This window comes from Asterias amurensis, chromosome 18 (assembly GCF_032118995.1).
Source record: "Asterias amurensis chromosome 18, ASM3211899v1".
Lineage (NCBI taxonomy): Eukaryota > Metazoa > Echinodermata > Asteroidea > Forcipulatida > Asteriidae > Asterias > Asterias amurensis.
Window position 1 is genome coordinate 14,221,259 of NC_092665.1, and position 6,594 is coordinate 14,227,852.

At 36.2% G+C, this 6,594-nt stretch overlaps 1 long non-coding RNA gene across 1 annotated transcript; it reads left to right on the forward strand.

Annotated features, from left to right (window-relative positions):
• The first annotated feature begins 1,599 nt into the window (after window positions 1–1,599).
• On the forward strand, window positions 1,600–6,156 carry LOC139950691 (uncharacterized). The gene is made up of 4 exons (XR_011787686.1): window positions 1,600–2,470; window positions 3,338–3,459; window positions 3,963–4,118; window positions 4,574–6,156. It is a non-coding gene; the product is annotated as an uncharacterized lncRNA (long non-coding RNA).
• The last annotated feature ends 438 nt before the right edge of the window (window positions 6,157–6,594 follow it).

Consider the following 6,594-nt stretch of genomic DNA (forward strand, 5'->3'; position numbering starts at 1 on the left):
GACTGGTCTTACTGGAAAATTTCTGCCGTGGTTGTTTACTTCAATTCGTCAGTTGTCATGTTTAATAAATTCTGTTATTAACATTGTTTATTTCAATTAAGAGTAATGTTTACAAAGGCGTACAAAATCCAACCAATAATATCTTTTGTTTAAATGATGAGTATTTCTTTCTTAAATGAAGTAAAAAACAAAAACTAATTAATACAAAAATAGATTGTGCACTTTTATCTGTGTTTGAGTAATTATGCTGTCAAATATTCCTGTGTCCACTCGTCATTCATTTTGATTATTTAGCCTATGCTTGACTTAGGAGTATTAAATAAATAATTTATTTTATGTAAATTCTAATTTACATATTTAAATTAATATTTAAATACTCCTAATATCAACATTGCATCAATTCTTAATATAGAAATTTGTCAACTAATTAAGCCCTTGACAAAATTACAAAATAATACAATAATTATTAAACAACATAGGGCCTAAGCTAATTTGATGGTTAATGTTCGATTTAGGAATATTAATGTAAATAGATAATTTTAGACAAGCTAAAATAAATATTTACATATTCCTAATATCAGCATTGCATCAAATCTGAATGAAGATTTTTTTCAACTAGGAAATAGGTGTTTGAACATAAAATAACATAATGTATATGCAATTAAGCTTTACCCCATGCCCCAAAAGATAAAAGTGTAATTTCAAGAGGTGGGTGGGTGTTGGGGGGGGGGGTATTTAAGAGAAAACAAGCTTTTTAAAAGCTCAAGTCCCGAAATGCAAATCTCTCAGTTTTAAGCCTACAGGGCTAATTGCAGATACCCATTCTAAACTCTTTACTCCTGGAGTGGTGCGAATAAAAAATATTCAAAGAAAGAAGTTAATTCCGTAAAAAATAAAAACGATGGACGATGAGAGAGAAGAAAGGTTTTGAGGAAAGAAATAATAATGTTTTTGAGATCGAGAATTATAATAATATTTTTTTTAAACAAGTCAATGGATGATTAATGTTTGATTTAGGAGTATAGTAAATAATATTATTTACATCAGGTAAATGGCTTATTTACATATTCCTAATATCAGCATTATATCACTCCTTATATATTCTAGTTCAACAAAAAAAATAAAAAGACAGAAATTTGCTGTAAAACTTGCTCATTTAGATCTAAACAAACAAATTAGGAGACTATCTTATAAAAAACACAAGCTCTTTTAAAGCTATAGTCCCACCGAAATGCAAAACAAAAATTATTGCTCATATGGGTCCTTGCAATTAACTAAACCACTTATTTCTAAGCGCTGCGAGCAAAGCCGGGCAAAATGTATAAAAAAAATTAAAAAAATAAAAAATGCGAAAAAAAATATTCAAACCCTGAAGTTGGTGCCAGGAGAGAATGATGAGGGCTAGACGAGATCGTGCATGGATGGGGGAAAGACATCAGTGATGCCGTTAGGTAAGTATGATGGTAAGACAGAAAGGCCTAGAAATAAGACTAACACCTTACTTTCTCAGCAGGAGGTAAAGTATATAACCTGTGACTGGCGTAGTACTTAGTCTTGATTCAAGATGCTCGTTCTCATTTCCTATGCGGTGACTCGAAACATGCAGTTTCACCTACAGACAGTTACAAAACAAGTCCCTATAAATATATATAAAATGACATTATACCGTCTTGAACCAAAACTAAGCACTACGCTGTCAACAGTAGAAGCAAAGAACTTGACTAGAAGATGAAGACTCGATGTCCCTGAGTGACTGGAGGTCAGCTGGAGGTCAGCAGTTTGGAGCAAAGGTTGAGGCAAAGTATCTCGTAAAAGTATTGGGTAATAATAATAATAATAATAACCAGTTTTTATATAATATACCGCTTTTCACACCCGAGGGCTTCTCAAAGGCTTCCAATATCATTACCCCTGGTCACTGGGTCTTCAATCATTCCTTAAACCATCTCAGCTCCCTGGGTCGTATATACAGCCTGTGCAACAATAATTATTATGCGCTACTCGGCTAAACCAATCACAAGAACCATCTCTGCCCTTAATAATAATTAAGTGTCTTGCTCAGGGGTTTAAGTGGGAAATAAAAAATAACCAAAGTTTACTCCACAGCCTAACCCTTTTATCTCCACAGATTTGGCAGTTAACGTTTATTGTTTTCAAAGGCTAATTACATTGTTTTTGTTTTCCCGCAGTCTGTTGCTAAAGAGGACGTTCTGGCGAGCCAATTTGCACAGTTGGCAGCTGTATTATGACATCGACTTGGTAAAGTATTGTGGTTATCTCAAATAAACCAAGCTGACCTTGGCTAATATAAATATGACTCCAAAATGCTAAACTTCTAGACAATTTTTTTTCCAAAAAGCAGATCAAGTTTTCTTCTTCAAGACTTCTCAAGATGATGATTAGCTTTTGTGCTGAAGTCTTCGCTGAGATTATGCCTAAACCAGCAGGGACCGAAGTCATGCGAAGATTGGTAAATATGTATCAGGTTATAAAGTTACAAGTTACTCTCTAAATGTAAGAGAGTGAAAAAACCCACTCTTTATACATTTCGAGTTGTCCCTCAAATGGCTCCTTAAAAAGAGTGGTGGTTATTTCATTCTTTTAGAGGGGTTTCAATTCACTGACTCCAGGACAGAGTGAAAAAAAATCACTCAAAAAGATGCAAACTTCAATCTAAAAGAATGGAAGACCACCCGAAAAAGAGTTGTCCCTCATATGGCTCTTCAAAGAGTGTTCTTCCACTCTTTTGCATTTATTAGAGGGTACTGGTTGAGAAACTACTGCATGTGACAACTCGCTCAAGAAATGTGGAGGGTCACAAACAAACCTACAACATTTAATTGATATATTTTCAGATGAGTTTTGTTTTGCAAAAAACAAAAACAGATTGTGAATCTCTCAGTGGTTGTTACCAAGTTGAGATTCTAATAACAGAAGAGTGTCTGAATGATTAGCCAATAACCACAGGAAACAACTTTGACCTTGTGTTTGTACCATACAACAAATCGCTCAATGGTTCGATGATAATCTTTGCGGACAAATTTAACTTGCCAAGTTGAGATTAAAATACAACAAACATGAATGATCAGCACTAAAGACCAAGGTCAATCCAATGCAGACCCAAACTCCTCCTTTGAAACACAAAGTAAGCTCTTGTGATTTATCATAATGATTTTTTAAATAATATTAATTGAGATTTTCCTTTCACCGATATGTGCACTGTCAGTTTTATAACACAAATCGGTGTAAAGGTAAAACCAAAATTAATATTTTTTATCCTCGATGCAAATTAGAAAAATTATGATAAATTCGTCTGTCCCTTCTTAATTTCTCTCAGTATTGCGATGTCTCTTCGACTACAACTGGACCTGAGCATCGCTGGAGGATTGCCTACAACTGGAACCTATTTGGATGACTATCGCTGCACATGCAGCAGGTCAATAACAGACTGCTTAATTGGTAAGCTTGACGAAACTAATTCCACAACTTTTCCTTGAAGATAAGGTCGATCATCAAAAAACCAAAGGAGGATAATAAAGGAGAATGAGCACCTTTGCAGGTTTCAGACTGTGATTTGAAAGACATTTCAATCATTGAGTTTCAATCATTGAATTTGCAATAAGCACTCTATATTAAACAAACTAACTGGTTGAAAACTTCAGTAAATACGAGGTCAAGTTTGGCAGATGATTTTTACAAAACTTTGAATATTAATTTTGGCTTTACCCATATTCACTGATGTGTGAACAGCACCCTACATCAGTATTTTCCTGAGCTATGTGAAAAAAATCACAGGCACTGTCGTACATAATACTCGGTGGGATTCGAACTGATTGGAGCTGTCGGAGGATTTTCTTGCACACATGTCGGCAAGTAGATTTATCCTTAAATAAACTGATACTTGAAATCCAAATAACTCATCAAAACTCATCTGTGAAAACATTGTTTAATTTCTACCATAGGTTGAGACGAGCGGGCGCCTCCAGCCGAAGAAGAACTTTGGCAAGACGTTGGTCAGATGACTCTCCACTACAAGTCCAACCGTTCAAATGCCGTGATGTTGAGGCTATAACTACCACTTCTGGACTTGGTGCAAAGAGTCAACCGCAGACCACTTGGTAAGTTAGACATCTTCTCTCTGAAGAGAAGGTTCATCCTACAAATTTGGCAAAGGAGTTCTCGTTTCAAATTAGCACATTTGGAGGGTTTCAAGTCATCGATTTGAAAGAATACATTCATCCCACCCCAACCTTTAGCTTGCATTAAAAAACCATGGATGTAGCTACCTCCATGCATAAACACACCGAACAACAGCTGGTGGAAAACTTCATTAAAATTAAAGAAGTCAAATTAATAGTCAGTGAAGAATTTAAAAAGCACAACAAGTTCGACTAAACCTGGAATGTTGAGTCTTGTTTTCTGTGCATATTGAAGAAGATGAAGAACAGATTGGAGTGGAGGAGAATTTCTTGCACACATTCTAGCATGTAGATTGATCCCCAAAGCAACTGCTACATAATGAAAATAATTTCTCAAAACTCATCTTTGAAATTTTGTTTAATTTCTACCTCAGATTGAGACAACAACCTTTGACCTCCTGAGGCTCATCAACACATTTTGGACTGAGTCCCACCAAAGCTGAAGGAGAACTGTGGCAAGTCTAGCCAGATAACTCTCCCCTTCAAGTTCAACCGTTCAAGTGACTGAGGAATGTGGAGGTTACCAACAATTCTTGAAGAAAGAACTGGGTCAAGTCTAGCTACAGGTTTGAACTTTTACAAAGTGGCATGGTTGTTGAGGATACACACCATTTTATGGACTAACACCACCTGAAGAACTGCGTCATCGTTGACGTAATGATTTTGATCACCGCTGCTTTTTGGACTTGTGTGCCACCAGATGAAGGACTTGTCAAGACTAGCTAGATGAATCTTCGCTACAAGTTTTAACTTTTACAAAGTGTCATGGTTGTTGATGAGAATAACCACCATTTTATGGACGACACACCTGAAGAACTTTGCATTGTTCAGGTGACATAATGATTTCGATCACCGCTGCTTTGTGGACTTGTGAGCCACCAGAGAACTGAGGACTTGTCTAGTCTCGCTATGCCTCTCCACTACAAGTTTTAACTGTCACAAATGACGCAGTGATGTTTTACACCAACGCTTTTTTGGACTGTCATCAAATGAAGAAAGACTTTGTCAAATCTGGGCCCAACTTCATAGAGCTGCTTAAGCAACAAATATTGATAAACAATTGTCTGCTAAGCAGAAATGAGCAGGATTCCAGTCAAACCATTTACATGTGGCATGGTTTGTTTGGTTGGTAGCCTTATTCTGGTAAGCATATTTTTGTTCTGCTTAGCTACTTTTTTCTGCTGAAGCAGCTCTATGAAATTGGGCCCAAATGATGATTCCCCATCAACTGATGGCGCCCTACTCTACGACACTTAAGGGGAGGACCATCCTATGCCATATCTGAATTTCTGGCTGTGGCTATGGCTGCAGTTGTTGCTATGAGCCTCATATCATACTTTAACAAATGCTCATGTGACGATTAAGCCGTATCCACAGCCACTAATTCAGATACAGCCTTTTTTATAGATAGTTGGTTACTGAGATATGGTGGACACAATTCAATTGCACTATGTGGCTTGGGTAAATCCGTCTGTATACAAACCAAACCACAGCACACTGCCATTATTGTGTCTGCCATACTTCAAAAAGAAATTATAGTTTTTTCTTGAATCCATCAAACTCCAATGCAATATAGACCTTTATCACGCTGTCATCATCCTGGTCATGTCCATATCAGTAATGCATGCTAACATTCATTGCGCCAACATGGCACCATCCAGCCTCAGTTTGGTTACAATGAGTTGGAATGGAGTAAAATCAAGATGGGCACAGCGTGATAAAGGTCTATTGTACAAGTAGTTGGTTTGATAAAATTGGCAACCCTGCCTGGGGTGGAATTCACAAAGAGTAAGGACTAGTCTTGTTTTATACTATCAACCTCTCCCCATTACTCGTTACCAAGTGAGGTTTTATGTTTATAATTATTTTGAGTAATTACCAACAGTGTCCACTGCCTATCGATGCAATATGTCAGTAAAGCTAGTTTAATATTGGATATTGGACATTTTCATGTTGTACAGCGAATATTAATGTTGCTTTTTAAAAAAATGAAATTTCTTCACTCTTATATTGAGTGTAATTCTTAAAAATACTCCTTATTATATTGTTGTAGAAAATCTCTTTGGTTATAAGGTGCAAATTGCGCTTTGTAAAAATTGATTTGATGCATGTAGGTCTGTTATTATTATTAAATGAAACAAGTTTAACCTTATTATTGCTGTAGTTATTGTGATACCACTGACTTATAATTTCACCCTCACACTCCTCCAAACAAAAAAATGGTTAGAAGCCTAGCCTAAACATCATCTTTCGATTATAAGGCATTGTTATAGAAACATTTCATTTCGAAGTGATGTGTAGGCCCCCTAGTGTAAGTAAACTACAAATAAATTAGTTTTCGTATTCCCAAATTTGAATCTGAGAAGCGTACTGCAGTAACGCTTCTCAGACTGGG